Source organism: Somniosus microcephalus, chromosome 14, assembly GCF_052327205.1.
Source record: "Somniosus microcephalus isolate GS21.2 chromosome 14, FLI_Smic_1.0, whole genome shotgun sequence".
NCBI classification, from domain to species: domain Eukaryota; kingdom Metazoa; phylum Chordata; class Chondrichthyes; order Squaliformes; family Somniosidae; genus Somniosus; species Somniosus microcephalus.
Window position 1 is genome coordinate 51,036,291 of NC_141000.1, and position 15,987 is coordinate 51,052,277.

The window sequence follows — 15,987 nt, forward strand, 5'->3', positions numbered from 1 at the left end:
TTTAAAAATAAGTTTTGTTGCTGTTTGTCAAGCACTCACTCACGGTCCCTTTAAGAACCACTGGTTAAGCTGTTCAAGACCAGTTGCAAGTAGGTGGGGCTTGTGCGCTGCAATATCTGCCCATTTGTACCTGTATTTTCCATTGGGGTCCTACAATTGGCACCAGACCCCAATTTGCACAGTAAAACAGCCTTACGCCTGTTTCAGATGCTCACCCATGTACACCTTCCAAAATATGGCATCAGGGATGCCTTAGGCGTCAAGGAGTGGCTGAGATGCCCCTCTGCCAATTTTCAACTCCTAGTCGCCCACTTCCCAAAACGGATGGCTGTGAATTGAATTTCTTCCCATTTGTGTCTCTCACACACGCAGTACTGAAAGAGAAGAGTACAGAAGTCCACCACAAGATTACAGGATTTACCTGTAAGTAAATCCATTTGCTATATTACCCTTTGTTCCATCATTTGAGGTAAGGAGTCCTGCACTATTTAAGTTCTGAGAAAGAATGAGGTAGAGTAGCCGACTGTGTGTCAGTCTTGATTTCAACATAGTATGGATGTAAGGAGAAGGAAGAGCATGAAGAACATTATCACAGTCAAAAGAAAATGTAACCTATATAAAATACATGACATATGGGAAAATATTATATCGATAGGTATTATGAGAACAGCTAAGAAGCAGTTCCCAAGTCCCTAAAACCATGTGCCTAGCCATGTTGTGGAAATCTGACATTATGGTTTGGTCTGTAAAGCAAGTCGAAAGTACCAATGTGTCTCATGCTTTAACAACTAATCCAGTACTGGATGAGCAGCAATTTCCTCCAACTAAATAATTGGGAAGACTGAAGCAATTCTCTTCAGTCCACGCCACAAACTCCGTTCCCTAGCCACCGACTCCATCCCTCTCCCTGACAACTGTCTGAGGCTGAACCAGACTGTTTGCAACCTTGGTGTCTTATTTGACCCCGAGATGAGCTTCCGACCACATATCCACGCCAGCACTAAGACCGCCTACTTCCACCTCCGTAACATCGCTGCTGCTGAAACTCTGATCCATGCCTTTGTTACCTCCAGACTTGACTATTCCAACACACTCCTGGTCGGCCTCCCATGTTTTACCCTCTGTAAACTTGAGGTCATCCAAAACTCTGCTGTCCGTGTCCTAACTCGCACCATGCCCCGTTCACCCATCATCCCTGTGTTCGCTGACCTACACTGGCTCCCTGTTAAGCAACACCTTGATTTTAAAATTCTCATCCTTATTTTCAAATCTCTCCATGGCCTCGCCCCTCCCTATCTCTGTAATCTCCTCCAGCACTACAACCCTCAGATATTTGAGCTCCTCCAATTTTGGCCTCTTGAGCATCCCCAAATTTAATCACCCCACCATTGGTGGCCGTGCCTTCAGCTGCCAAGGCCCCAAGCTCTGGAATTCCCTCCCTAAACCTCTCCGCCTCTCTACCTCTCTTTCCTCCTTGAAGATGCTCCTTAAAATCTACCTTGTTTAACAACCTATGGTCATCTGCCCTAATATCTCCTTATGTGGCTTAGTGTCAACTTTTTTTTTGTTCCTGTGAAAAGACACCAAGGTTGCAAGGTTAAAGACGCTATACAGATACAAGTCGTTGTTGTAATTATATAGCTACAACCTATATTGTTATTTAAAAATGTCATGGGCTTTTATTTCTGTAAAAATTCTGCTTGATGAGCTTAATCCTCCATCCAATACACAGAGATATACAAATGCTGTGGATTCTGGTTGATAAAGCAAATTATATTGTTGAATGTTTTTTCTATACTGAATTATGATACAGGCTTTTCCCACATTGTCCAACTATTACAATGTTAATATTTGCTTGAGTATCTGTTTCTTTAATGGGGCAGTTGACTCAAAAATATCACAAGATTTGTCAACTAAAATATAAGGATAAAATTTCCTGTCGTCTGTTGTTTTATTAAATTGAATAAAACAGAAACACATGAACGAGAGCTTTAATCATTATTAATAGTAAGCTAGTGGTTAGAAAATATAGAACTGTGGCCTAGAAATTGAGTTTGCGCTGTGCCAGGGCTTTAGCGCCGGAAGTTAACGCCGGTGCTAAGTCCCTTTGCGCGCGCCAAAAATTCAGTAGCGCCGCGCCCAAATGGCTGCCGGCGCTACTGAAGGGTTTTAGCGCCTGAAAACTGGCGCTATTCCGGCGCCCGCTGCGGTGTGGCAGGCTCGGGAAGTGCAGGCCTCCTCCTTCCGTTAAGGAGGAGCTGCCTGCACCCGGCCGCGGCCCGCGCAAATCTCTTCAAAAATGAGCCCGGCACCTCGGACAAGTGCCGGGCTTGCATCTGTTCCGGGGGGGGGGGGGGAGAAGTCCGGGGAGGGAGCTGCGGGCAGGCGGCCGGCGGGAAAGCGGCCGGCCGCCGCGCCTCCTTAAAGCGCCGGCGCAGACTCCGGCAACACTCGTTTGCCGGAGTCTTAGTTGCGGCTGCCACTGGCGAGGCGGCCGCAACTGAATTTCGGCTTGGGGCCGGGTTACCACGGCAACCGGGACGCTGCGCACACCGATGACGTCATCGGTGCCGGCGCAGCGCTACCGGTCTACCGCCGCGGAAGGGCCCCAGGCAATTTAGGAACTGGCGCCAATTGCAGCGCTAGGCCCTCTAGCGCCGCAAAATCGGTGCTAAGGGCACTGAATTTCTAGGCCTGTGTATTTAATCATGCTCAAGGGCACAAATGTAATTTTTCTGCAGATGAAATACATTTGCATACATAGCAAGCACAAATTGAACAATGCCTACATTTTCAAATTCCCATATTTAACATTAGGGTGCTAGCATTCTGAATATGCCACCGACAGGCAAGTTTTAAATAATTAAGGGAAGTAACAGTTTGCTTAGCATTGTGCTGCTCTCCTGTTGTCCCAGTTAACGCTTGACTTCAATTGTGTGCAGCTGGTCCCAGGCCAGTTTACTTTTATAGTGAGAAATTTACACTTGTCCACTTTGGATTAAGAATTCAAACAGTGAAAGAAATAAAAGTTTTTTTTTCGGTATTAAAACAGACCAGGATAAACAGTAACTTAACTTCTGTTGACGGCATGGATCCATTTGTCCTCTGAATAATATTAACATGATCTCACATATCTTTTTAAATTATTTAAATATGGCAACTAGGCCAAAAATGTAGAGGTAAAACTGTTTGTTACTTCCCTTCAATGCTGCCCCAATTTTGTAAGTGTGCCTAGCAATGGAAAAATTGGTTATATTTGTATTTAGATTCAAACTGTAGGAGGGAAAAACAAAGTAAGTACAAACTAACCTTCAATCACCAGGCATGCAAAATCACTTTCTGGATCACAAAGTATACCACTCATGCAAAGGAAATAATAAATTGAGTTAATCACTAATTTCACCTTTACCCCCTCTGTTTTATGTACATGTGGTTAGGCATAAGGAGACAGCAAGTTCAAGTGTAACAAAAGGAGAAAGCCAAGTATTATTATGGCAAATGATTTATTGCATCCAGCAATCATTATGTGCAAGAATGTGAACGTTTTCTATTGGTATAAATGGTCCATATATGACCATAGTCTCACTGAAGATTCCTTTAAGTGAATTGGATGGCAATCAGATTGCCACATACCTCCTATATTAATGCTACCTCAGCATCTGCAGCTGAAGCCCTTCCACCTCTACGGCACAGATGAAGTCTTGATTTACTTTAAAGGGAAATCCCTTCTTGCTGACAAGGTTATTTTGCATGGTTGGGCTCTCCTGTACAGTAAAGCGTCTATCCCAGCCTGACCCTGAGCTGTCACAGTATTACAATCGCTGCTTGAGAAACCTGGTGATGGAGTGTGCTGTCTCGTATGACTGGCTCTCTTGATATTCTTCTGGCATCTGTGGTTAAGCAGAGAGGTCATGAATCTCCCAATATGCATCCAGTCAGTCATTGCATTCATATGTCATTGCCAGGGATGAATAGCCAAAGATGAAAGAACCAAGGCCTAGCATTTGAATCGCGCCCATATACTACAGTCAGTTGCCAGCGAATTTTGGAAAGGATGCCTCAAACAGGTGTTAGGCCTCCTATTTGCATACGCAGAGGGCTTAACGCTGGTTTCCGGCACGGGCCTTGGATGTCTAAACAGGAGCCCTTACCAATATGGCGGCGTGCACTTTGGCCGCAGAATGTGCATGTGCATGCCGGCTGCCACATTGGATGCTTTGGCACCCATTTTACACCTGTACCACCATGTAAGACCACCCATACACCAATTAAATGGAAGACTCTGCATTTTGTGTAGACCATGCAATTTCCCTTAACCTAAGTATAAATCAATTATAGGCAAGACCTTGGAGAAAGGCAGCAATAGTGTCGAATTGTTGCTCTGTCTGCAACCCCTAAAATAGATGAGATTGCCATCTCGCTGGAAGAGTGCATCAGTCATCTCTCAAATGTAGGTGGGCATCACACACTGGCTAATGAATGTTAAATCAACACTAGGTGAATGTTATTAGCCATTGGTGAAAAAGTTCAGAGTAGTTGTGACCTGCATAGCAATAGGCAGAGCAGTTCTAGCCACACAGGGGGCCCCACAACTCCTCTGTTAACATTTGAAACAATTTAGTAATTGCCACCCTGGAGAACCTGTAAAACCACCTTAGAAACTGCTCCTCCATTAGCCCCAAGTTTGACATTCTGTCCCAGTAGACCCTCTCCTTCTCCTGAGAATCCTTCAACTGATCCTCTCAGTTATCCTTTGTCTCCTGAAATTATGATGATAGCCCTGGTAGGAACAAATGTCATTGTTTTTGCTAACAAGTTCATTCTGTTAGCCCCACATCAGAGCTGGACCTTAAGCAATGAGACACTGCAATATGGTAACTTTAATTGATCAGGGCCACTTAAGGAGCTTAATTGGTGTTTCGACAGAATCACAAAAGGTGACTTCCTTTCACAATGGACGACCGATTCTATGTGCATAGCTCTGCTGTTTCCATATATCAGTAAATTGTCAGAAACATTAACCCAACAAGGAAAGTCTAGGATAAAAACTGAAAATGCTGGAAATACTCAGCAGGTCAGGCAGCATCTGTGGAGAGAGAAACAGAGTTAACGTTTCAGGTCGATGACCCTTCACGTTAACTCTGTTTCTCTCTCCACAGATGCTGCCTGACCTGCTGAGTATTTCCAGCGTTTTCTGTTTTTATTTCAGATTTCCAGCATCCGCATTATTTTGCTTTTGTATGAAGGAAAATCTTGGCTTCCCCTGCCCCAGCATGCTCCCTTCCCCTCCCAGTGACTTTAACCTTGTTACCAGCCGCTGGTGCTTTGGTGCCTGCCGGTGACCTGATGCTGCCCGAACCTCCGTTCCAGCTCGTCAGCCAGCTGTTGCTCTCTGCCCGTTCTAGGCGGGAAGCTGATCGGCTGCTTGCAGAGGAGACCCGGGAGTTAAAATCAACTCGCCCGTCCCACACCCACCCAATCCCCGCTCCTGATTAAAATCTGCGTTCATGGCAACATTTCAGAATAGGTTAGATAGTTGGTTAAAGGAAAGGGGGAATAAAGGGATACAGGAATAGACCAGGCACTTGGGATTAGGACTACTGCTTGTGTGGAGGATAAATACCAATATGATCTGTTCCCATGCTGTCATTTCTGTGTAATGTATGCAATTCTATGCAGTTGTTGGCTTGGTAACAGCATTCTCTCCAGAAAGCTCAAAGGCATAGTCTCTTATTAAAATTGCAAATGTTATGTTCATCCCTATAAAATTCAATAGCTTTACTAATCTATTCCCTACATTAGCTTTAAGTTTTAATGACTTTGTTATTTTAAATTAGTGAATTATCATTTTTTAAAGCACTGAAGTGTTTTCTTTGACATATTTTTCTAGTTTCTGATGATTGTTTATATAATTTGATAGAAACTCTGGCCTCCCTCTTAAATCCAGAGTTGATATTGTCTCATTAGAACAGCTTTTAAGGGCATCCATCTCAAGGAACCTACCAGGCTACTGGGGAATACAAACAGAGGAGCCAGATTAGCATTAACAAAACAAACAAGAGTCTCTGAAGTCATTGCCCTTTCTAATAAATTAATCATATAAAACACAGCATTAAAACAGCAGTCTGAGTGATCCTTGCACCACAGTGAGAATACCAATAAAAATCTTTGGCCTAGAAATTCACTGGCGCCCGTTTAGGGCGCCAGCCTTGCCAGGGCGCCGGAAGTACTGCCCCAGAAGGAGTTGCGGCCGCCCGCTGCAAATTCAGTTTCAGCGCCCCAGACGGAAGCGCGGCGCTACTCGAGGCGCCCCGCATCCCTCTTGGGGAGCTGCAACTGAAAATCGCAGCGCAACGTGCCGTAGCGCCACATGCTGCGGCACGGCGCGCTGTGGTACTGCATGCCTTCCTCCCCTTCTTAAAGGGGAGGGGCCTGCTGCAGCGCGCTCGAAGAGCGCGAGTGCCAGCAAAAGAGCCCGGCTCTTGGGACACAGCCAGCACTCCGCGGGGCGGGGCGGGGCGGGGCGGGGGGAGCTCGGGAGGCCGGGGACGGCAGCGCGGAGAGGTGCTGGCAGGCGGCCAGCAAAAAAAATGGCTGCCCCGCACCTCAGCGCCTCTACCGCCGCAGGTAGGCCCCCCTGAACCGGTCGCAAATTGCGGCCAGCGTTAAAGCAGGGGGCGCTACTAAATTTCGCGATCGGGGCGGTAGCGGGGCGCTGTGCACACCGATGACGTCATCGGTAGCGGCGCAGCGCTAACGGCTAGCGCCGCCATTAACGTCCCGCTAAATTTAGCGGGAGGCGTGGCCAGTGGCGCAAAACCCACTAAGTGCCCTCTTAGGGCGCTAACGGGTGGCGCAGGCCACTGAATTTCTAGGCCTTTATTTCTAAAGCTGTAAATACCTAAACTCAGAGAAATGCAAGTTCTTTCTTTCCATTATCAATAGCATTGGCAGCAGAATTCCCTTATTAACAGCAAATGATAAAAGGTGGAGTGCAGGGACTGACGTCGTGTTTCCTTTAAGTGAGCTTTCAAATCCCAACATTAAAAATGCAAAAACATGTTTCAATTTATTGCCAGGAATTTTCAGCAGTTCTTGTTGCACAGCTGGTAATGGGGAGAAGGGACTTCCCTGCCTCCACAGTCAATAGGCACAGTCCCAGTTCATCGGACTGACTGCACAATTGATGTTTGCACACCGCAAGCCCCATACAAGAATCAATAGTGCACTTAGTCACAGGTGTTTAAAAAAAGCAAGTGTTTTTTCTATAATTCAATCAAAATACTAGTTGCTGAGGACAGAAAGGAGTCACTATTAAAATACACCATCCATCATTTATATGCTTATAACATTAGACACATAATGGTTCTAATATCTCACCTATATATTCACCTGTAAAATCATGAGCAGATATAAGTAAACTTCACCATTTAAAAAAAATTTGGGACTGGAGTTTCCACTCGATTTTGCTAGTTTTTTCAGCGCAATTTCCCCGATATCGGTGTAACCGCTGCAAAATATCGCGCAATTTTAAGCGCAAATTGTATTTGGTGCAACTCGAGTTTCCACGAACTTTTAGATTAGTTTTAAAAACATCGCGCTAGAAGCAGGCCCAGCCCACAAAACTAGCCACGCCCCAGGGTGAGTTAATCACCATTGGGGGTTTCCGCTAATTGCGCTCGTTTGCAGGGCTTCGAGGAGTCTCTAAAGATTAAGCTGGATCCTTTGGGCACAAGGACCAATAGGTACGTTTTGAAAGGTTTGGAATGATTTTTTTTTAATTCACTCAGGAACTGACTACTGTACTCCAAACTAACTAGAAAATAGTTCTGTATTTTTTTATAGTTACTTTCAGCAATTTAAAATCGGGTTACTCACAGGTGGTGGACTGAACACTTATTAAAAATGTTTATTTTTTGTGGTAAACCCATTTTCAGCTGTATTAATCAGACTTTACCAAATTACCACACTTAAATATATCACAGAATATTTCTTAAAGCAGAGTCCGTTTTTTTTTAAATTACATTTTAATCGCTGCCCCATTGCATTGGTTCAATCGCAGATTTTGCGTTCAACAATATGCAAATGGTTTTGTGCGGAAACTCATGGGGAAAAAAACACTTTTCAAAATGGGCGCAATTTTGGATGCAATTTGCGCAGGAATCGGCAATTACACCCAAAGCAGAAACTCTACACCTGGAAGTTGAAACAGGAATAGTTCTACTGGGATAAAAATAAGTAATAGCTTGACTCTAGCCCCTTTAAACTAAACATCAGTAAGATTTTATCTTGTGAGCTTGGGTTAGCAAAGTGCTTGTGTTGCTCAGAACTAAACTACATGACCTAGAGGAATGTATCCAGTCTTCTAATCATGAATGAATATCTGTCCAGGGTGGCCAGTAGTCATTTACTAAAGTCTCTGGGATACCCATGAGGAGGTTTGAAGCTATTGATTAAGGCCTCTGGAACATCCTTGCAGAGAAGCTTCAGACTCTCAGCTGGAGTTTGTGGAGCATCCACTTGAAGTTATTGATCATAGGCCAGTATGGGTATTGTAGTAAAGCTTTCATTTTCTAACGATACGTGGGATGTCAACCAAAGGTTCAGTGTCCAGTTCTGGAAACCTGGATCGTTTGTCCAAGATATTCCAAGAGATCAACTCTGGAGAACAATCAGCATTGTTCTGTGAGCAACTGCACATGCAGAACTGGCCAGTATAATGGTGAGGTATTGGGAAATAATACAATCTGCAAAGTGTTTTTTGCTCTGTATGTGAAGTTGAAGAAAAATCAATTTAATTATTTTTTAAATAGCAGTGTCATAAAGGAATTTGATGGTGAATGTCCGTGAGGGTTCTCCCATGGTAACTGCCCACCAATGGTCTGGACCACTGTAACTTTGCCGGAAAACCATAAAAATGAGGTAAACTGTTTTCCCAGAGTTTCTGTGGCTCTTCCGCCAAAGTTACAGCGGGCGATCGAGAAGGCCACCTTGGAAATTCACCCCCATTTCTTTAACTTCACCCATTTGTTTTTATGGTGACAATTAAGTGGTCTCATCAAAATGATGGCATGGGATGCTAAGACCACTGCATTTATAGCATAATTTCTTGAGGTCATTCATTTGAATAATAACACAATGTTCCCTGCATAGATTACTTGATATACAGGAAACATATTTGGGTCAATGGGCAGGATTTTCAGAATAAGAACAGGGTATGGGGTACAGTAGAATAGTGGTTAGGGTACTGGACTAGTAATCCAGAGGTCTAGATTAATGATCTGGAGACATGAGTTCAAATCCCACCATGGCAACCGGGGAATTTAAATTCAGTTTAAATCTGGAATAGAAAGCTAGTATTAATAATGGTGACCATGAAAATACCAGATTGTCATAAAAACCCATCTGGTTCACTAATGTATTATGCTCTGAGTATCACAGAATCACAGAATCACAGAATCCCCACAGTGCAGATAGAGGCCATTTCGGCCCATCGAGCCTGCACCGACACATATCCCACCCTATCCCCGTAACCCCACGTATTTAATCCCCTAACACTAAGGGTCAATTTATCATAGCCAAATCAACCTAACCTGCACATCTTTGGACTGTGGGAGGAAACCGGAGCACCCGGAGGAAACCCACGCAGACACAGGGAGAATGTGCAAACTCCACACAGACAGTCGCCCGAGACCAGATTTGAACCCGGGTCCCTGGCGCTGTGAGGCAACAGTGCTAACCACTATGCCACCGTGCCCCCCTGCAACACTGCGATAATATGCAAAGTGACTAACCTCACATTATGGCACAAGTTCAGTGGTAGCACTCTTGCCTCTGAGTCAGAAGGTTGTGGGTTCAAGTCCCACTCCAGAGCACAAAATCTAGGCTGACACTGAGGGAGAGCTGTGCTGTCTTTCAGATGATACACGAGGCCCTGCCTGCCCTCTCATGTGATTGAAAATAGTACCATGGGATCTTTTACAAGAAGAGCACGGAAGTTCTCCCTGGTGTCCTGGCCAATATTATCGCACTGCTGCTTGTGGGACCTTTATGTGCTCAAATTGGCTGCTGTGTTTCCTACATTACAACAATGACTCCACTTCAAAAGTACTTCATTGGCTGTAAAGCACTTTGGGATGTCCTGAGGCTGTGAAAGACATTATATAAATGCAAATCTTCCTTTATTTTCTTTCACAGAGCAGCACTCTACCTGCCACACTGCCAGGGCTACATTTTGGCCTCCACATGTTTGATGTATCACATTTGTTACCATCAAGAGGACAGAAAATTGCAACAGATTCGTGAGCCCCATAGTACATGGTGATTTATGCACATCTACCTACTTTTACTCCCATCCTTAACCCACACCTATGTCACAGTTTTCTCAAAATGTAATTCCTAAAAGAGTTTAAAAAGACAATGGGGGTTAAATTGGTCTTGGATGGTAGTGCAAAAACGGCCGACAGCAAATCATCTACAGAGTGGCAATTGGCGAGGGCTGGGACTAGGCTCCATACCACCCTCTTGGTGTTTGTTGTGGGGAACTTAAGAAAAGGAAGAAAAATTTAAATGAGGCATAAATTTTAAAAGGAAAACTCAAGAGTCTGGAATATTATATTTAATTTGCAAAATACATTCAAACCTTAAAATCAAAATATGTATTTCTCTTCATGTCTTAAAAGGAATATGAAACTTCTGTTTTATCTGTCACTGAGCACTTCATCAATATATCCCTTTTCAGAATTTTAGACTTATCTTTTCCATATATATTTTGATTTGGTTACAATTCAATTAATTCCAGTGCTTCACTTCTGTTTAATATCAGCTATTTCAAATTAGGTACCATCTGTTCCAACGTGATCAGACAGGCTGCAGCATTTCAAGGTCATAGACAGCAGAAACCATGTACTTTATTCCCAATTGTGACAAAATATCATTTAAGGTCACTGGTACGGCTCCAGCAAGTTATGCCATTTGACAAATCGTGCATCTGGGAACAGAATGGAGTGAGAGATCTTACGTTAGTGTACTGGAAAGCCAGTAGAATTAATTGGATTTTAAAACAAAGGATACTATTTATGGCCATAGATGATAGACATCAGTCTCTCAGCCCTGCATGGAAGCAGTTACAAAGGACCTCTTTAGAATGAATCTGACCCTGGAAAGGAGGTTGATAGAAAATGTTAGAAAAGACCTGTGCTTAAATATAGGTCATGAGCTCTTTCTAAATGTGCACCATGAAGACATACAGGACTATTAAGGTTAGGGCCTGGATCTTCCATCTAGATGTTATACTGCGTGGTCATTTTTCATGTGGTGAGACAGTCGGGCAGTACAGTGTTGCCTTTAAAAAAGAGATGATGCTGGAGGGCAGGGGACACACACCTTATTATTCAATACCAAATGTCCTGTCCTTCCTTTCCTTTCCACTCTAGCTTGAAGAGTACTGCTAGAAGAACAAAATTACTGTTACTTGGAATGGTAACTGTATTCTTCAGCAGTGGGCCCACACAGCAAACCTTGGCTGGAACACAGCATCAGTGTTCACTTACACATTATCCCATTGCTACTAGAGTACGTGCCATGCAGAGTGATGAGTTGGCCTTAGCTGGAAGCTGCAAAGCAAGCTGATAAATTCCACTTAAACACGCTCCCTGGCCATAACTCTGGCAGAAGATCAGCAGAAACTTTAGAGAACCGTTGTGAATGGAACTCCATGAAAATCCAGCCCCACAGACAAAGACTAGCTTCAGGAGGCTATAAAAAAAAGGTGAACATCAGGCTTTTTAAAGATTCTATTGTAAAACCTTATCTGGAGTAAATGCACAGAAAATGTAAATATCCCAAAAGGAAAGTAGAGTGACAGGTTTGCAGCCTGAATTAGTACTAACAATTACTGCCCTTTGTAGTATCAGCTTGACTGTCAAGGTTGTGGCAGAAACTGCAGCTCTCAGCAGGCTCCAGCCAGGAACAGCTGCAAAGTATGGTTCCACTTAGTACCCTGTCCTGGTTTCTCTTGGGCAAATGATGCATTAACTTATTTTCAAGAACAGTTCAAACTTATGTCAATTCTCATCCACATCCCCCATCTGTGCCTCTGGTTATAACTGCGTTAGATATCTTTGAAGCCACGGTTCATCAAAAGATGTTGGTAAATAAAATATTAGCTAGTAAATGTGTCGATACTATGGACCCAGCTGTGAGCCACATTCAAAGGGAGCAAAGATCGGACACGGGCCTACAACACTCTAATGTCGATTCTCTGACCTGCGTTCCTTTTGAACATAGCTCCCTGCCAGGAGTGCAGGATGAGTCAATATTAGGAATGACGATGTCCACAATCTAGGAATAGAGACACATTTCTATTCTGAAGCCCAAAATGTTTAATAATAATGACAGATAGCCTTGTCGCCATGATGCTGTAAATAATCACAGTCAGGAAGATAACGTATACAAATTTGTTGCCTGCCTTCAGCCACAGCAAAATAGATTTTTACGATTGGCTACTACTAATAAAGGGGCATAACCTATTGGAAAATGGGGTTACTCATTATTGATCTATAACCATTTAGCAACCCATCCAATAGCCAGTAAAAATTTTCAATGGCCCCAGAAGTGCCCATCAGTTTGTTGGTGGATTCATGCAATGAGGCCAAAATTATGTGGTTTTGGGATGCATGCAATTTTCTGCTGTTTGCATCAGTATAGCACTATTTCTTTTGCATTTACCCATATAAAGTGGCTTTCCGGGGTTGTTTGAGACCATGTAATTGCCAGAAGTGGCTCTAACCACAAGGAGTAGTTGAGTCAAATAGCATAGACGCATTTCAGGAAAAGCTAGCTAAACACAGGAAGGAGAAAGGAATAGCAGGTAATGCTGATAGGGTTGGGAGGAGGCTCGTGTGGAACATAAAAGCAGGCATGGACCAGTTGGGCCCAATGGCATGCTTCTGTGCTATAAATTCTATGTAATTCTATAGATGTAAAGAGCCCTTTGGAAGATTTGTACTAACTTAAAGAGGATATTTCTCAACATCTTGTTTGTGTCTTGAGCTGCCGAGGTCCAACACTCTAGAATTCCTTTCCTAAATCCTTGCGCCTTTTGATCTCCCTCCCCTCCTTTAAGACCCTTCTTAAAACTAAGCTCTATATAAATGTAAGTCACTATTGTTTTCACTGAGGTGGTGAAAAATCTTTGCGTCAACTGTTGTCTCTTTGTTACATTCGCAATAGTGGCACAATGGGTTTCCTCGTGGGAATCCTTCTTTACTTGCGCTTTCTGGAAGAAGATATGGAGTTGCAATGGAAGGATGCCAGGCAGGTGACATTACACCACAGGAGGAAGGTGGCCATCCACTGTTACCCGCTTTTCTGCAAATACAAAAGCCCCAAGGTGCAAGTGACAAAATGAAATTTTTTTGTATAAGGTTTAACTTGGGGTGACATGAAGGGTTAAAACTTCACTCACAGAAGAATGTTCCAGCTCATTTTTGATGCATTTATTGCCAAATAACAGGTTATGGCTGGCAGATGCTCAAGGGAGAAGCCAAGCTGTTCAATTGAAATACAAACATCTTGTGTGATTCATTCAAATATACATTTGATTGGCAACCATTTTTCAATTTAACATATTTATTTAAATGCACTGAGTCCTGAGCATTTCTATCTGTCTGGAGCCTTAAAACAAAGATAATCAGACTAGATGGCTTTGGTAGTTGGTGAGAAAAAGAACTGAACCTCTTTGCAAGAACTAAATTTATATCATAGTTTAGCACAATAACTGAGAACTATTTATTAGTTTTACTACTTGAGGAGCCAATAACTACTATAAAAATGTTGACTGTTGTGTCACTGCTACTATGCGTTTGCTATCTGCTTGTTTAATACATTTGTTTGGTAATTAAAGCTTAAATCAATGTTTAGTATAGTGTGATTCTTCCGCTTTATGATGACAAGGATATCCGGTGATGGTGTGCAATAAAACCAGTAGATGCAATCACTACTTGGACAGCCTACTAATTTTACCTAGGTATCTGGACGAGTGAAAATACTCTCTTCAACATAGGGAGCTATGACTCACCTCAGGGTAATTTGAAACATGGATGTCAAAAACATCCAGAGTAAATGCAAAGTAAAGAGACCCCAAAAATGTAACAGTGCATTTACCTGGATTTGTCTGAGGAATTCTGTGTGCATAAGCTTCAAATCAGCAGAAGAACAGGGGCAGTGTTGTGCTACATGTAGTAATCTGACCTGTAGCTGAGTTCTATCACAAGCGTGGTACTGCCAGTGGTTGTGAAGGTCACTTCAGCCTTTACCTTTATGTCCATTTTAGGCATGCTGCCCTATAGGAAGCATACTGTGGATATCCTAAACAGTGCAATCCTCCTCCTACTCCAAAGACTTGAGCACAAAATTGAGGCTGACACTCCGACTGTGCAGTACTGAGGGAGTGCTGCACTATCGGAGCTGCCGTCTTTTGGATGAGACGGAACACTGAGGCCCAATCTGCCCCCTCAGGTGGATGTAAAAGATCCCATGGCACTCTTTAAAAAAAGAGCAGGGGCGCTCTCCCTGGTGTCCTGGCCAATGTCTATCCCTCAACCAACATCGCTAAAACAGATTATCTGGTCATTATCACATTGCTGTTTGTGGGAGCTTGCTGTGCACAAATTGGCTGCTGCGTTTTCTACATTACAACAGTGACTACACTTGAAAACTACTTCATTGGCTGTAAAGTGCTTTGGGACATCCTGAGGTTGTGAATGGCGCTATATAAATGCAAGTCTTTTATTCTTAATATCCACCTCATCCGGCTCTGAAATAGAAATTCACATGCTGTGCTGTGCTCCACAGTCTTGGCTTTGTGCCTCCACATTCAGTTTTCTTCCATTTCACTTTTGCCTGACACTTATTTTCTCTCTCCTCCGGGTTGAAATGTCTTTAAAGCTTTCCCAAAGGCTCCAAGAATTTTGTCCCCCTATGCAACCACTTACCTTTAAGTGGTCACCTCCCTTCAAATTTCATCTTAACAGCAATTACCCAGTTTGCTTCCCACTCCAAATTAAGCTAGCTCCTTGCATGAGGCCAAAGCTGCAAAGGGAGGTATGAATTGTTATGCAGATGAGATGACCATGAAAAAATGTACCTTACTATTTTAAAATGTGTATATTATTATGAATTGCTGGACCCTGAAATCACACTCTGTGCATGTGCTAACATGTTTCTTTAAAAATCCTCTAAACTATTCTAGCAGATGCCTTCAACTATTTAAAATAAATAGGTTATCACCTCTGCTAAACAATGAAGAAAGGATTTTCAGACAAGTACATTATGCATTCATATGCTATTTCCCTAAAATGTGCATGAATAATCAAACCATTGTTACTTGCAAGGTACCTATAATTAGGATAGTCTTATCTATTCAAGAGCTCACATATTTAACACAGCTGACTCTGGTTATAATTTTGCCTTAATTAGAGAACCTTATTCTTATGGTTTCCTATGTTGCCTTTGAAGGGCAAGGACCGTATAAAACACATTAGATGCATCATTATCTTTTTCTAATCCTTCAACATATCTCATACGCCCCAAGTCTTTTCACATCTTTTAACATCTTGGCATCTTCTCTGAATCTTCTCATGTCTTCATTGAGGCTGTCACCTTAATTTTTTTTTCCATTTATGAAACTCACTTTTCAGTTCCTCTATATTTATCCTCAGTATGACTGAAAAAACTTCCCACTGTTTTATCCACTTGACATGTCTCAAAAGGTCCTCTCCTCCTTAAGTTATTTACTTGCATGGCTAAAAGGTACCTCACAGCCTCTGAAGGTCACTTTCACAGTTGAGAATATTCCTTTCTGGCATTATACATGTTTTATTAGATCCTATATTGTCTCTACCAATTCACTAACGAAGGCATATATCATCTATTTTTTTTAAAACAGCTACCTCAAAAGTGTCACATCTCAAAAGCGTGACGCAT

General features: G+C 42.8%; 1 protein-coding gene and 1 long non-coding RNA gene across 2 annotated transcripts in view; one reads left to right on the forward strand and one right to left on the reverse strand.

The window, feature by feature from the left end:
- Positions 1–15,987, reverse strand: part of LOC147107487 (interleukin-1 receptor accessory protein-like 1) — a 1,486,384-nt gene that overhangs the window by 956,473 nt on the left and 513,924 nt on the right. The window lies entirely within an intron of this gene.
- On the forward strand, positions 7,603–14,009 carry LOC147107489 (uncharacterized). Its single transcript, XR_015080814.1, has 3 exons — positions 7,603–7,745; positions 10,198–10,320; positions 13,234–14,009. It is a non-coding gene; the product is annotated as an uncharacterized LOC147107489 (long non-coding RNA).